This window comes from Macrotis lagotis, chromosome X (assembly GCF_037893015.1).
Source record: "Macrotis lagotis isolate mMagLag1 chromosome X, bilby.v1.9.chrom.fasta, whole genome shotgun sequence".
NCBI classification, from domain to species: Eukaryota; Metazoa; Chordata; class Mammalia; order Peramelemorphia; family Peramelidae; genus Macrotis; species Macrotis lagotis.
In genome coordinates, this window is record NC_133666.1 from 149658569 (window position 1) to 149675970 (window position 17402).

Below are 17402 nucleotides of genomic sequence, written 5' to 3' on the forward strand. Positions count from 1 at the left end.
AAAACTCCAAGAACTATCATAGCCAAATTCTAGATTTCTCAAATAAGGGAGAAAATACTGCAATCGGTCAAAAAGAACTACTTTAAACATCAAGGAAGCATAATCATAGTTACACAGGACTTATCAGCTTCAGCATTAAAAGATTGAAATAACTGGAATAATATATTTCCCTTTGCCCTTGGGTTACAACCAAAAATTTTCTACCCTGAAAAATTGAGCATATTCTGTGAGGGGAAAATGTGGATTTTAAATGAATTAGAGGTCTTTCAAATTTTCTAATAAAAACACAACATGTGAACAGAAAATTCAAATTTTTAGGTTTTTTGCAAGGCAAAAAATTCAATTTTCAAATACCAAACTCAAGAGATGCATGAAAAAGAAAATGGAAAGGGAAAAAAATTAAAAAATACTAGTCAAGAACACTATGTTTCTCTCTGAACACATTTAGTTTTGATCAATGTATAGCATGGAGAGCAGCTAGGTGGCACAGTGAATAGAGACCCAACCCTGGAGTCAGGAGGACCTGAGTTCAAATCCAGTCTCAGACCCTTACTAATTATCTAGCTTTTTGGCCTTGGGCAAGTCACTTTAGCTCATTGCCTTGAAAAAAAACTTAAAAAATGTATAGTAACATGGAAACAATGTAGAGACTATCAGACTGTCTTCTGTGGGGGCTGTGGCAAGGGAAGTGAGATTGGGGAAAAGTTGTAAAATTCATGAAACAATAAAAATAATAAGAACATTACCTTGTTTACATCCTTACAAGGAAAGATAGCACTCTTAACTTTTGAGAATTGTGTTTCTCTTAGGATAGTTAAAGGGTTGAATAGAGTTGAAAGGTTTGAACTTGGAGGATAGTGATATGGCTGTTTCTTGTCCTTTATAATTAAAGAAGACCAAAATGAAATTAATTTGTTGAGATAAATTACACTTAATGCAATTGTGACTGATCAAATCAACATGGGCTCTGAATGCTATACCATAGTTTGGGCGCAAATAGTCCAGGTGAACATCTGGAGGTGATTACTTTAGACTTATGTAACTCACATTTCCTAGAACTATTTTAATTTTGTCTTGCTCATAGTGCTCAACACTTTCTCTGTGAGGGCAATCTATTCTGGGCAGTCTTGTGCCAGTGTCTTCCATGCCTTACAATCAGTTCTAATTTCTTATGAGATATCTTCAGGGTGTTCCAGTACTTAGAGAGCTTAGAGAATCTATTCATAAATTAATAAGTGACCTTACTTTACTAGATACCTTAGTTAGGAAGAATTGTTGTACAATAGGCAAAGAGGGTAAGAGTTTACTTAAAAGGGTTAAACATAAAGAAATTAGAAAGTGAACCTGTTTATGCTTGCTGGGGAGGGGGGGTATGTTACAAATGGTTTATTAAAATATTTGACTTTGCATGATACTGTAATTCATGAGGGTGTTATATCCATGGAAGCTATTTGAAAAGGGGATAACTTATAAAGTGATTATAGTTTAATGTATTCATGACTCTTAAGAAGAGCATTTCTAATGAGATAGAAGAGGAGAAGGTACTTAGTGACTATGAGGAAATGCTGCACATCAAACAATTAATCAATTAATCAACCTTTGATTGATGATACTTTGCACTTCTATCAGGTCAGATAAAAGGACTATAAATTGATAAGAAGGAATACAAGTACAAGAAAAAAATATATAAAGGAGGTGAAGGCTAGGCATTATTGAATAATTAAACCAGGTGAAGAGACAAAAAGACCCATTTTAGTAGAGGGAGAGAAGAGAGGGTGTGAACACTGAGTATTCCTATTCAAAAAAATGTGTCCCAGAGAGGGAAAAAGATACATTCCCACTTGGATTTTAAAACTCTATCCTATTCTATAAGGAAGTGGGAAGGGGGGAAGGGAAATAAAAGGAAATAGTGGACTGATTAAAGGTAAGGCAAAGATATAAGTGAAAATAAACTGAAAATTAAATATTAAAAAAGACAATTTAAAGGGGAAAAGGAATAAAACTTTGGTGAAGAGGACTAAGGAAAGGAAAGGATAAATGGGGAAGGATAGTGGAAGGAAATGCAGAATTATTAATCTTAAATATAAATGTAAATGGGATGAACTCTCTCATAAAACAGAAGTGGATAGCAGAATAGGACCAGAATTCTACAAGATGTAGTTTACAAAAAACCCATTTGAAGCAGAGAGGTAGAGGTTAAATGCAAGAGTGGAGCAAAATATATTATGCTTGAGTTGAAGCAAAAAAAAATCAGGGGTAGTGATCCTGATCTCAGACAAAGCAAAGGGAAAAATAGATCTCATTAAAAGTAATAAGGAAGGAAGCTGCATTTTCTTAAAAGGCACCATAGACAATGAAGTTATAACATTATTAAATATGTATGTACTTAGTGGCATAGAATTCAGTTTCTTAAAGGAAAAGCTGAGTGAATAATGAGACATAGCAAAACTAGAGCAATGGGGAGCAGCAACCACAAAATAAAGAAGAATGAAGTTAAGAAAGTGAAGAACATCTTAGAAAACTTAGATATGATAGTACTTTGGAGAAAACATATTGGGAATAGAAAAGAATATACATTTTTCTCTGCAGTACATGGTACCTATACCAAAATTGATCATATATTAGGGCATAAAAAACTTTACTATCAAATGTAGAAAGGCAGAAATAATAAAGGCATATTTTTAGATCATGATGTAATAAAAATTTAAAGGAAGAACCAAAACAGACAAGGAAAATTATAGACTAATCTCAAAAATGAATATTAATGCAAAAAATCTTAAACATAATTTTTGCAATGAGACTACAGCAAGTCATTACCAGGATAATACACCATGATCAGGTAAGATTTATACCAGGCAAGGGACAAATGGGTGGCACAGTGGACAGAGCACCAGCCCTAGATTCATGAGTACCTGAGTTCAAATCCAGCCTCAGATGCTTAATAATTACCCCATTGCCTTGCAAAAACTTAAAAAAAAGATTTATACCAGGCAGGCAGGGATAATTCAACATTAGGAAAACGCTCAACATAATAAAACATATCAATAGCAAAACCAACAAATCATATGATTATCTCAATAAGTGTGGGAAAAGCCTTTGATAAAATACAACATGCATCCCTTTTAAAAACACTAGAAAGTTTAGGAATAAATAAAATAGTCAGTAGTATCTATTTAAAACCATCAACAAATAGTATATTTAATTGGAATAAACTCTGAGCATTTCCAATAAAATCAGGGGTGAAACAAAAATGCCTATTTTCAACATTACTATTCAATATAGTTTTAGAAATGCTAGATGTAGCAATAATAGAAGAAAAAGAAATTGAAGAAATCAGAATTGTCAATGAAAAAAGCAAAGTTTCCCTCTTTGCAGATGATATGATGATATGCTTAGAGAACCTGAGAAAAAGCATCTGAAAAACTACTTGAAACAATTAACAAATTCTGCAAAGTAGCAGGATATAAAATAAAGCCACATAAATCATCAGCATTTCTATACATGAACAACAAAGCCCAAGAATAAGAGATAGAAAGAAAAATTCCAATTAAAGTAGCTGCAAACAACATTAAATACTTGAAAATCTACCTCCCAAGACAAACCTAGAAACTGTATGAAAACAATCATAAAACACTCTTCACTCAAAGTCAAATCTCAATAATTGGGAAAATGTCAAACGCTCATGGTTGGGTTGAGCTAATATAATAAAAATGGAAATTCTACCCAGATTAAATTACTTATTTAGTACAATACCAAACTACCAAAAAACTACTGAGCTAGAAAAAAATAGTCATAAAATATATCTGGAGCAATAAAAGGGCAAAAATAGCAAGGGAACTTATGAAAAAAAGGGTTACCAAATCTACAACTGGCTTATAGCAGTAGTCATCAAAACTGCCTTATACTGTTTAAGAAATAGAGTAATGGATCAGTGGATCAAAATAGATTCAAAGAAACTGCAGTAAATGACTACAGCCATCTACTGTTTGACAAACCCAAAGACATCAGCCTCTGGGACAAGAACTCACTATTGGATAAAAAATGTTGGGAAGACTGGAAAATAATATGGCAAAAACAAGGCATAGATTCGTATATAATACCATATACCAAAATAAGGCCAAAATGGTTAGAGGATTTAGACATAGTCATACCATAGATAAATTAATAGGCCAAAAATACTCTTCTATGGAAAAGGGATAAATTTATGATCAATAAGAATCAGAGCAAATTATAAACTGCAAAATGAATGATTTTGACTGTATTAAATTAAAACATTTTTGCATTAATAAAATCAATACTGCCAAAAACAGAAGTAAATAGAAACCTGGGAAACAATCTTCACAACCAGGAATACTGATTAAAGTCTCATTTCTAAAATATATAGAGAATTGCATCAAATTTATAAGATCACAAGTCATTCCCCAATTGAAAATGGTCAAAGCATATGAACAGTTTCCAAATGAAGAAATTAAAGTTAAATATAATCATATAAAAAAATGCTCCAAATCACTATTGATTATAGAATGCAAATTAAAATATTAATGAGGTATCACTTCACACTTATTAGATTAGCCCAGTTGAGAAAAAGGGAAGACAAGCAATGTTGGAGAGGTTGCAGGAGAATTGGGACATCAATGCATTGCTGGTGGAGTTGTGAATGGATCCAACATTTCTGGAGAGCAATAAGAAACTATGCCCAAAGAGCAATAAAATTGTTCATATCCTTTGACCCAGCATTCAAATTATACAAAAGATATTATAGAAAAGGGTAAAGTCCTACAAGTTCTGAAATATTCATAGCAGCATTTTTTTTTGTTGTGGTAAAGAATTGGAAACTGAGTGGATGCCCATCATTTGGGGAATGGCTAAACAAGTTATGTTACATGAATCCTATAAAATACTATTGTTATATAAGGAACTATAAAGGGTTGGTCTCTAGAGAAGCATGGAATGATTTATGGTATCTTCTGATGAGTGAAGGGAGTAGAACCAAGAGAGCAATGTACACATCAATAACAACCTTATGAGATGAACAACCTTGATGGAAACAGCTCTTCTTGGCAGTCTAGAGAATTAGGACAAATGTATTTGCCTAGTTATGGACTATATTATCCCCAACTAGAGGAAAAAGCAAAACAAAACACGGAAAAAACACAACCATTCTGAATCTGATAAGCACTTTATAAAAAATTATCTCTTTTATATTTCTTTCCCTTAATCTTAATTCCTCATGCCAAAAATTACTAATTTGTAAACGTTTAACATAATACATATATATAGGGGCTGCTAGGGGACGCAGTCGATAGAGCACCAGACACTTAATAATCACCTAGCTGTGTGGCCTTGGGCAAGCCACTTTAACCCTATTGCTTGCAAAAAAAAATACATACATATATATGTAATGCTAACTTGGCTGTTCCCTGCTGAGGGGCGGGTGATAAGAAAGTAGGGTGGAGGTAAATTTTGTAATTTGGAAATATGCATGTATATATGGATGAAAGTACATAAATATTTTAAATTATGTAATAAAAATAACATGAAATAAAATGTCAGTTTTAAAGTATGAGTGGATCAAACAATATTCACTCATTTCATCCCAGAAAATGATAACGAGACATCACACCAAAATTTATGGGATGTAGTCAAAGCATTTTAAGGGAAATTTTATATCTCTAAATGCTCATATGAATGAGATATAGAAAGAAGAGATCAATGAATTGAGTATGCAACTAAAAAACTAGAAAAAGAAAAAATAAAGATCCATAATTAAATAACAAAAATAGAAATTCTGAAAATCAAGGGAAAGGTTAATAAAATTCAAGGGAAGATAATCACTGATCTAACACATAGAACTAAGATTTGGTTTTATGGAAAAAACAAAACAAAAAAAAGATAAACTTCTGATTAATCTGATTTCTTTAAGGTTTTTTAGGGCAAATGGGGTTAAGTGGCTTGCCCAAGGCCACATAGCTAGCTAATTATTAAGGGTCTGAGACTGGATTTGAACTCAGGTCCTCCTGACTCAAGAGCCAGTGCTCTATGCACTGTGCCACCTAGATGCTTCCCTGATTAATTTGATTTATAAAATAAAAGAAATAAGGAAACAAAATTACCAGTATGAAAAATGAAAAGGACAGACTAACCACCAGTGAGCAGAAAATTAAAGTGATAATTGAGCACTATTTTGTCAAACTATTTCCCAATAAATTTGACAACCTGAGTGAAATGGTTGAATATTTACAAAAATATAAATTGCCCAGATTAACAGAAGGAGAAATAAAATACTTAAATAGTTCCCATTTCAGAAAAAGAAATTGAAGAAACCAGTAATAAACTCCCTAAGAAAAAATCTCCAAGTTCAGTTGGATTTCCATCTGAATTTTAACAAGCATTTAAGGAACAACTAATTTCTATTTTTTTTTTGTAAGGCAATGGGGTTAAGTGATTTGCCAAGGTCACACAGCTAGGTAATTATTACATGCCTGAGTCTGGATTTGAACTCAGGTTGCCCTGACTCCATGGCCAGTGCTTTATTTACTGTTCCACTTAACTGGCCCAATTGATTCCAATTCTACATAAACTATTTTTAAAAATAGGAGAAAAAGAGTTTTGTCAAATTTGATTTATGATATCAATATTGTGCTGATTCTGAAACCAGGAAGACTCAAAGCAGACAAAGAAAATTAAAAACTAATCTTCCTAATGAACATTGATTCAAAAATCTTAAATAAAATTTTAACCAAAAGATTACAGCAAGTTATTGCTAGGTTAATATATCTGATCAGGTAGGATTTATATGAGGTAGGCTAGGATGGTACAATATTAGGGAAACATTGAACATAATAGTATATATCAATAACAAAATATACAGAAATAATGTGATTATCTCAATAGAGAGTGAAAAAACCTTTGACAAAATACAACATCCATACGTATTAAAAACACTAGAAAGTGTAGGAATAAATTGAGTTTTCCTTAATATCTATCAAAAATATCAACAAATATTATATGTAATGGGGATAAACCAGCAGCATTTCCAATAAGATCAGTGGTGAAATACTGATGCCCATTGTCACTGTTACTATTAAATATACTATTAGAAATATTAGCTTTAGCATTAAGAGTAGAAAAAGAAATTGAAGAAATCAGGATTGGAAAGGAAGAAGCAAAGCTTTCACACTTTGAAGATGATATGATACTATAATTAGAGGACCTGAGAAAATCATCTAAAACACTCCCTGAAAAAATTGAAAAATTCAGCAAATTAGTAGGATATAAAATATATCTACATAAATCATCAACAATTCTATAAATGAACAACAAAGCCCAAGTGCAAGAGATAGAAAGAGAAATTCTATTTAAAGGAATTGTAAACAACATTGAATACTTGGGAATCTACCTCCCAAGACAAACCAAGAAACAATATGAACACTGTTACACAGCACTTCTCACAAAGTCAGAAGTAAATAATTGGACAAAATTTCTCATGATTAGGGTGAGCTAATATAATAAAAAAGACAATTCCACTCAAATTAAATCATTTATTCAGTGCCATATTCATCAAATTAACATGTAACTGATTTATTGAGATAGAAAATATAGTAACAAAATACATCTGGAGCATCAAAAGGTCCAGAAAATAAACAGAACTGAAAAAAATGTAAAGGAAGGTGGTTAACTCTATTACCTTTAAACTATAAAGCAGCAGTCATCAAAACTGTCTGGTATTGGTACATAAATAGAGTAATGGATGAGTGAATTAGAATAGGTTCAAAAGCAACAGTAGTAAATGACTACAATAAGCTACTATTTAACAAGCACAAAGACATGAACTTCTGGGGTAAGAACTCATTATTTGACAAAATTTGGGGAGGAAATTGGAAAATAGTATGTCAAAAGTAAGACATAGATCCACATCTCCAACCATATACCAAAAATAAGGTCAAAATGATACAAAATTTAGACATACAAGGGGATACTAAATACCAACTAATGGAACAAGAAATACTTTATTCAGATCTATGGAAAATGGAGAAATTTATGAACAAGCAAGAACCAGACTATATTATAAATTGCAAAATGGATGATTTGAATGCATTAAAATAAAATGGTTTTGATTTAATAAAAACAATGCTGCCATAGGAAAACAGAAAACTTGGAAACAATTTTCACAGCTGGGGGGTCTGATAAAAGTCTCATTTCTAAACTATATAGAGAACTGAGTCAAATTTATAAGATTACAACTCATTCTGCAACTGATTAATGGTCAAAGGATATGAACAGAATTTTCAAATGAAAAAATTAAACACATATGATCATATGATAAAATGCTCCAAATCAATACTGATTAGAGAAATTCAAATTAAAATAAATATAAGGTTCCATCTGACATTTATCAGATTGGCTAAGATGCCAAAAAGGAAAAGCAATCAATGTTGAAGAGGTTGTGGGAGGATTGGGACATTAATTCATTGTTGGTGGAGTTATGAACTGATCCAACCATTCTTTTATTTTTATCAAATGTATTATTTGAGGTTTACAATTTTCCCTCCAATCTTACTTCCCTCCCCCACCCCACCCCCATGGAAAGAAATCTGTCAGTTTTTACTTTGTTTCCATGTTGTACATTGATCCAAGTTGAGTTTGATGAGAGAAAAATCATATCTTTAATGAAAAGACAAAAAAATTTTAAGAGATAACAAAATCAGACAATAAGATATCTGTTTTTTTCTACATTAAAGGTAATAGTCCTTGAAATTTCTTCAAACTCCATGGCTCATTATCTGGATATAGCTGGCACTCTCCTTTACACACAGCCCCAAATTTTTTCCGAATTGTTGCACTGATGGAATGAGCAAGTTCTTCAAGGTTCAACATCACCCCCTTGTTGCTGTTAGGGTGTACAGTGTTTTTCTGGTTCTGCTCATCCCACTCAGCATCAGCTCATGCAAATCGCTCCAGGTTCCCCTGAAATCCCATCCCTCCTGGATTCTAATAAAACAATAATGTTCCATGATATACATATACCACAGTTTGCTAAGCCATTTCCCCAACTGAAGGACATTTACTTGATTTCCAATTCTTGGCCACAACAAACAGGGCTGGTATAAATATTTTTGTACAAGTGATGTTTTTACCTTTTTTCATCATCTCTTCAGGGTATAGACACAGTAGTGGTATTGGTGGGTCAAAGGGTATGAACATTTTTGTTGCCCTTTGGGCATAGTTCCAAATAGCTCTCCAGAAGGGTTGGATGAGTTCACAGCTCCACCAACAGAGTCATAGTGTACCAGGTTTCCCACAACCCTTCCAACAATGATCATTATCCTTTCTGGTCATATTGTGCACGCTGAGAGGTGTGAGGTGGTACCTCAGAGAAGCTTTAATTTGCATTTCGCTAAAAATTAATGATTTAGAGCACTTTTTCATATGGCTATCGATTGTTTTGATCTCCTCATCGGTAAATTGCCTTTGCATATCCTTTGACCATTTGTCAATTGGGGAATGGCTTTTTGTTTTAAAAATAAGACTCAGTTCTCTGTACATTTTAGAAATGAGTCCATTGTCAGAATCATTAATTGTAAAGATTGTTTCCCAATTTTCTACATTTCTTTTGATCTTGTTTACAGTGGTTTTATCTGTGCAAAAGCTTTTTAACTTAATGTAATAGAAATCATCTAGTTGGTTTTATGTGATGTTCTCCAACTCTTACTTAGTCATAAACTGCTCCCCTTTCCATAGATCTGACAGGTAAACTAGGCCTTGATCTTTTAATTTGCTTAAAGTACTATTTTATGTCTAAATTCTGTAACCATTTGGATCTTATCTTGGTAAAGGGTGTTAGGTGTTGGTCTAATCTAAGTTTCTTCCATACTAACTTCCAATTTTCTCAGCAGTTTTTATCAAATAGACAGTTTTTATCCGAATATCTGGACTCTTTGGGTTTATCAAACAGCAGATTACTGTAATCGACTCCTGCGTTTACACCTAGTCTATTCCACTGGTACACCACTTTATTTTTTAGCCAATACAAAACAGTTTTGATTACTGATGATTTATAATATAATTTTAGATCAGGTAGGGATAAGCCCCCTTCTTCTGCATTTTTTATCATTAAGTTCCTGGCAATTCTTGACTTTTTATTTCTCCATATGAATTTACTTACAATTTTTTCTAATTCATTAAAATAATTTTTTGGAATTTTGATTGGTAGGGCACTAAACAGGTAGTTTATTTTTGGTAGAATTGTCATTTTTATTATATTAGTTCTACCTATGCATGAGCAGTTGATTTTTGCCCAGTTATTTAAATCTGATTTAATTTGTGTGAGAATTGTTTTATAATTGTTTTCAAAAAGTTCCTGAATATGTCTTGGCAAGTAGACTCCCAGGTATTTTATATTGACTGAGGTTACTCTGAATAGGATTTCTCTTTTTAGCTCTTCCTGCTGAATCTTGCTAGACATATATATATATAAAAGTTGAGTATTTGTGAGGGGTTATTTTATAACCTGCAACTTTGCTAAAATCGCTAATTGTTTCCAGTAGTTTTTTGGATGATTTCTTGGGATTCTCTAGGTAGACCATCATGTCATCTGAAAAGAGTAAGAGTTTTGTCTCTTCCTTCCCAATTCTAATTCCTTCAATTTCTTTTTCTTCTCTAATTGCTGAAGCTAACATTTCTAATACAATATTGAATAGTACTGGTGATAATGGGCACTCTTGTTTCACCCCTGATCTTACTGGGAATGCCTCTAGACTTTCCCCATTGAATATAATGATTGTTGATGGTTTCAAATAGATACTGCTAATTATTCTAAGGAAAAGTCCATTTATTCTTGCATTCTCTAGTGTTTTTAGTAGGAATGCCTGCTGTCTTTTGTCAAAAACTTTTTCAGCATCTATTGATATGATCATCTAATTTCTGATAGGTTTGCTGCTGATATATTTGAGTATACTAACAGTTTTCCTAATATTGAACCAACCCTGGGATAAATCCTGCTTGTTCATAATGTATTGTTTTAGTGATAAGTTGTTGTAATCGTTTTGCTAAGATTTTTGCATCTATATCCATCAGGGAGATAGGTCTATAATTTTCTTTCTGTTTTTTAACTCTTCCTAGTTTAGGTTACAGCACCATATTGGTTTCATAGAAAAAGTTAGGCAGAGTTCCATCTTTCCCTATTTTGCCAAAGATTTTATATAGCCTTGGAACCAATTGTTCCTCAAATGTTTGGTAGAATTCACTTGTGAATCCATCTGGCCCAGGAGGTTTTTTTCTTAGGGAGTTCAATGATGGCTTGTTGAATTTCTTTTTCTGAGATAGGGATGTTTAGGTATTTAATCTCTTCTTCATTTAAGCTGGGCACCTTATATTTTTGTAAATATTCAACAATTTCACTTAGGTTATAAAATTTAATGCCATAGATTTGGTCAAAATAATTTCAAATTATAACATTAATTTCCTCCTTATTGGTGGTGAGTTCACCTTTTTCATTTATGATATGAGCAATTTGGTTTTCTTTCTTTTTTTAAAATCAAATTGACCAGAGGTTCATCAATTTTATTGGTTTTTTTATAATACCAACTTAGAGTAGTACTTATTAATTCAAGGGTTTTTTGCTTTCAATTTTATTATTTTCTCTCTTAATTTTTACAATTTCTAATTTGCTATTCAATTGGGGATTTTTAATTTTTTCTTTCTCTAATTTTTTTAGTTCCATGTTATTTCATTGATTTCCTCTTTCTTCAATTTATGCATGTAAGCATTTAAAGCCATAATATATCCCCTGAGAGCTACGTTGAATGAATACTATAGGTTTTGGTATGTAGTTTCATTATTGTCATTATGTGGGATAAAATGGTTAATTCTTTCTATAATTTTGGTTTTTGGTCCACTCATTCTATAAATGAGGTTATGCAGTTTCCAATTGCCTCTGGGTCTATATCTCCTTGGCCCAATATTGCATATGACTTTATTTGCATTGTGATCTGAGAAAGATGTATTTGCTATTTCTGCCTTTCTGCAGTGGATCATTAGGTTTTTATGTCCTAGTACAAGGTCAAATTTTTATAAATTCCATGTACTTCAGAGAAAAAGGTATATTCCTTTCTATCCCCATTCAATTTCCCCCATAAGTCTACCATATCTAGTTTTTCTATCAATCTATTTACCTCCTTAACTTATTTCTTGTTTATTTTATGATTCGATTTATCTAGATCTGAGATTGGGAGGTAGAGGTCTTCTACTAGTAGAGTTTTGCTGTCTATGTCTTCCTGTAGTTCTTTCAGGTTCTCCTCTAAGAATTTGGATGCTAGCCCCCTTGGTGCATATACATTCAATATTGAAATAACTTTATTATCTATGGGACCTTTTAGGAGGATAAAGTTTCCTTCCTTATCTCTTTTAATGCTGCCTATTTTTGCTGCTGCTTTGTCTGAGATAAGGATTGCTACCCTGGCTTTTTTTACTTCAGCTGAAGCAAAATTTATTTTGCTCCAATCTTTTACCTTTACTCTATATGTATCTCTTTGCTTCAAATGAGTTTCTTGCAAGCAGCACATTGCAGGATTCTGGTTTTTAATCCACTCTGTTATTTGCTTACATTTTACAAGAGAGTTCACCCCATTCACATTCAAAGTTATGATTACTAATTCTTTATTGCCCTCCATGCTATCTTCCCTCTGTCTGTATTTTCCCCCTTCCCCTATCTGTATTCCCCAGTATTTTGTTTCTGAATACCTCCCCTTCAATGTGTTTGTACTCCTATATTACCCCTCCCCTTTCTTTCCCCTTTCCCTTTTTCCCTTTTCCCTTCCCTTCCTTTTGTTTGTTCCCCTTATTTCCCCTCACTCCCCCTCCCTTTCTCTGACCCCCAGCCCCTTTTCCCCTTTTAATACTTGAAAGGTTAGATGTTTTTTAAGTTAAGTAAGTATGTGTAAGTTGACTTTAAACCAAGTGTGATAAGAAGAAGATTCAGGTGTTTCTAAACTCCTCCCTTCTTCCACTCTATTACCATAGGTATTTTGTACCTCTTAGTGTAATGAGATTTACTCCATTCAATCCCCTCCCTCCTACCATCTCCTTCCTGTCCCCCTTCTTAAGGAGGTAGCCTTTTTTAGATCATTCTTTCTGAGTCATAGAAAATTCTGAGTATCTATCTCTTCTAGCTAAGTACATTCTATATAATAGAGTTAAAATTCTTGAGAGTTATTATAGTCTTTCTCCAAGTGGGGTTAAAGCCAGTTATATCCCATTGGATAGCAGTCTCATGTATAGGTCATGAATATCCATTACTTCTTCCTAAGTATATTCTCTCTGTTATAGTTACAATGCTGGGATATAGCCAGTTTCAAATAATTGGAAAGCAGGTGTTTATTTCCTTTTATTGCCCCCCCTTTTTTTACATTTTCCTGTGTCTTTTGAACTTCCTGTTTGATGTCCAAATTTTCTATTTAGCTCTGGTCTTTTCATCAGGAATTTTTGGAATTCTTCCATTTCCTTAAATATCCATCTTTTTCCCTGGAAGAAAAGGATCAGCTTTGTGGGAATATTGGATTCTTGGCTGCATTCGAAGCTCCCTTGCTCTTTGAAATATCCCATTCCAGGCCCTTTGATCCCTTAATGTTTATGCAGCCTGCATAATCCTTACTGTGGCTCCTTGATATTTAAATTGTTTCTTTCTGGCCACTTGTAGGATTTTCTCTTTTATCTTATAGTTCTGGAATTTGGCCACAACATTCCTTGGTGTTTTCATTTTAGGATCTTTTTTTTCTGGAGGGGATCAATGAATTCTTTCAATAACTACTTTGCCCTCTGGTTCCATGATATCAGGGCAGTTTTCCATCACTAGATCCTGTAATATTAAATCCAGGTTTTTTTTCTCTTCAATGTTTTCAGTAAGTCCAATAATTCTCAGGTTTGCCCTCCTCGATATGTTCTCAGGGTCAGTGGTTTTGCTGATGAGGTATTTTACATTTTCTTCTATTTTTTCTATTTTTTGATTTTGTTTAACTGGCTCTTGTCTCAGGGAATCATTCGTTTCTGTAGACTCCATTTCTTTTTAGGGAGGACTTTTCTTCATTAACCTTTTGCAACTCCTTTTCCAGTTGGTCAATTCTACTTTTGAAAGAGTTTTCCATTTGACCAATTAAGGTTTAGAGAGAATTATTTTCTTTTTGCATTTTCCCCTTTGAGGAGCTGAGAGAATTATTCTCATTTTGTATTTGTCCAGTTGATGTTCTGAGAGATTTATTCACATCTTGTATTTGCTCAATTGTATTTTCTAAGGATTTGTTTTCTTGTTTCAAAGTATTAATTGTTTCTCCCAAATTTTCCAGTTGATTTTTAAACTCCTTCCTTATTTCTTCAAAGAAGTCTTTCTGTGCTGAAGACCAGATGGCATTCTCTTCAGCCATTCTAGGTCTCTCTAAGTTAGGGTCTTTTCCTTCCAAGAATTTTTCTATGGATCTACCATTCTCCCGACCCTTCTTCATTTTGTTAAGACCTTGAGATAGGAAGGGGCTGGTTCACAGGGGCTTGGCATCACTAGAAGCTTTACTCACTGACTGCAATTTCTCTGGCTGGCCAGTAGGAGGTGCTGGTTGCTTTCTCTGGAGTGTCTATGATCTTGACTGAGTGCTTCTCCCTTAGCTTGAAGGGAGGGGTTGAAGCTATTGAATCCTTTTGCCTTCAATCAATGGTGGGTTTTACCCTGGGGTGAGGTCATTCCTCTCCCTGTTGTCAGCTGGGCTTTTCTTCTGCTCACACACCTGTGCCTGAGGCAGATGTAGTCTGTAATTGTTTCTTCTAGGAAGAGGCCTCAGTCATAATGGAGGTGTGGACTCAGAGTTCCTCAGACCAGAAGAGCCAGGGATGGTATCCGCAGCTCTCCTGCACTGAAACTCTCCCCCCAGCCCTGTTGGCAATCTCTACAGGGTCAGAGCCAACACCAGTGCCTCTACTCCCTTGTTGACTCAAGCTCCCACAGTCTAGCCCCACTGCTGATCCAGCCAGTCTGGCTATTGGGCCCTCAGACTCCCCAGCTCTAATTCAGCCACTTATCTTGTTGATGCAGGGCTGATCTGACTTCTGTGCCCAGATTCACCCACCTGAATTCGCTCAATGCTGCTGCAGGAGACAAATCCTGAGGTAGATGTTCTTTTTCCTGGCTTTTCTTTCTGGGTTTTGTTCATCAGATTTCTGTTAAGAGGTTTGTTTCATATGATAGGGAAAGATCAGGAGATTTTAGAACTGTGCCTGTCTTCTCTCCTCCATCTTGGCCAGAAGTGGCTTGGTTTTTTGAATCACATACATAACTGAGGAAAGTCTCTAAGCCCAAATAGTTAACAAGGGGTAATGCGCTCTCTCTCTCTCTCTCTCTCTCTCTCTCTCTCTCTCTCTCTCGATATATATATATATATATATATATATATATATATATATATACACATATATGTGTGTGTGTGTATGTGTGTAATATAAAGAAATCAATACAAAGGGGCTAATGTACCACACATACAGAGCTCACTCCAATCTAAGGCAGATCACAGAAGGAGGATTCTCTGTGAACACCATGCAACTGATATGTATTCCCCCTGCTCCTATGATGTAGGAGATCAGAACTTAAGTCACTTCTGATTAACAGTATTAAGTGCATAAATCCTCTCCCAAAGTTAACAATTAGGCTGGCAGCATTCTACACAAAGGCTATTCCACTGAAGAACATAGGACAGTGTCAAAGTATCAAAAAGGAGTAACATTGATAGTTGTTTCTTCAATTTTAAATACTTCTGTAACTCATCAATACAGCAGATGGAATGGATTCCACCTCATCAGATGCTTAGTCCAAAAATTTCCTTTTGACATTAGCACAAAACAAAGCCCCATGGACTTCTGTCATCATCTGTTGGGCTATAAGGTCCACTCTACTTTCTAGGGTATTAGAAACTTATTTTACAATCCCCATTATAGATCTCAACACCTCCAGCTATTTCCTTTGGCAGGTAAGCCTCCTGATCGACTTAAACATCAACATCTCTTTTGGTTGCAATCTTGTACATAGGAACTGCTTTTTTGCACTGTGGCCTTGACCAGAGGAAGATCTTCTTTCTTGCAACAGACAATCATTCGTGGCTCAAGTAACTGGTATAAACCCTGAAGGACCAGACCATCCAAAAGCACCTGATACCTGGTTTTCTCTTTCACTATCTTGGAGAGTCTCTGCTTTGCTTCATTTAATAAGTCTGAGATAAGGTCATCTCTAGTGTTGGGGGCGGGGGGAAGAGGCTTGGCGGTCGCTTAGCGGGGGAAACATAATCACCTTATAAGGGAATGTTACAGAACTCGGCCCCTCATTGAGTAAGAGTTCATGGGAGGGAGGACAGAAGGGATAAAAGTGTCTGCTGAGAGGTTGGGCGAGAGCGGGATGTGATCACAGAAGAATAAAGACTCATTATCCACCTCAGGCGCTCTGTCTGGTTCTTCCCCCATCAAAGAGTGGGGGCCGGAGGTACCCCGAAGACTCATCATGCGTTGGACTGGTGAGTAAGAGGACGGACTAGCATAAAGAAGCCGGCGTTGTAAATAAAAACCCGGCACTCTAGCTCTGAGGACTTTCAATCTTGGCTGATTCATCAAGTTGGACATGTGAATGTTTTTCTGTGGCTCAATTTGTTTTTCCTTCTTTTCATAATATTCTATTATCTTCAATCTCTGTGTTTACACAAGCCAACCTTTCTCAATGTTGAACTCTTCTTCTGCCTTTGCATCTATTTCTTTGGCCTTCTCATTTGCTTCCTGTTCAATGAAAGCCATCATGTGTTTGATCTGCTTTTAGACGTCAGCCTTGCTGAGAGCCATGGTGCTGGAAGCTAGCGAGCAGTCGGCCTCACAGCACAGCCAAGATGAACCCTGATCCAACCATTCTTGAGAGCAATATGGAACTCTGCCCAAAGAGCAATAAAACTGATCATACCCTTTGACCCAACAATATCAATAATAAGTTTATATCTTGAAGAAATCCTAAAAAATAGGAAAAGTCCCACATTTCAAAAATATTCATAGCAACTTTTTGTAATGGCAAAGAATTGGAAACTGGGGAAATTTCCATCAATTTGGGAATAACAAGCAATTTATGGTACATGAATACCATAGTATACTATTGTTCTATAAGAAATCATGAATGGTCAGACTCTAGAAAAGCATGGCATGAACTACTAGAAATAATGCTGAATGAAGGGAGCAAAAACAAGAAAACATATACACACAAACAATATTGAGATGCATGCAGCTCCTCTCAGTAGATCAGAGAGTTAGGACAACCCTAGAATATCTGCTCTGGACAATGCTATCCACATCCAGAGAAAGCAAAACAAAACAAAAACAGTTTCACAATCTGAATG

The 17402-nt window shown here is 34.7% G+C and overlaps 1 pseudogene; it reads right to left on the reverse strand.

The window, feature by feature from the left end:
- Positions 1-15841: 15841 nt before the first annotated feature.
- LOC141502455 (V-type proton ATPase subunit E 1-like) lies at positions 15842-16860 on the reverse strand (annotated as a pseudogene).
- Positions 16861-17402: the final 542 nt, after the last annotated feature.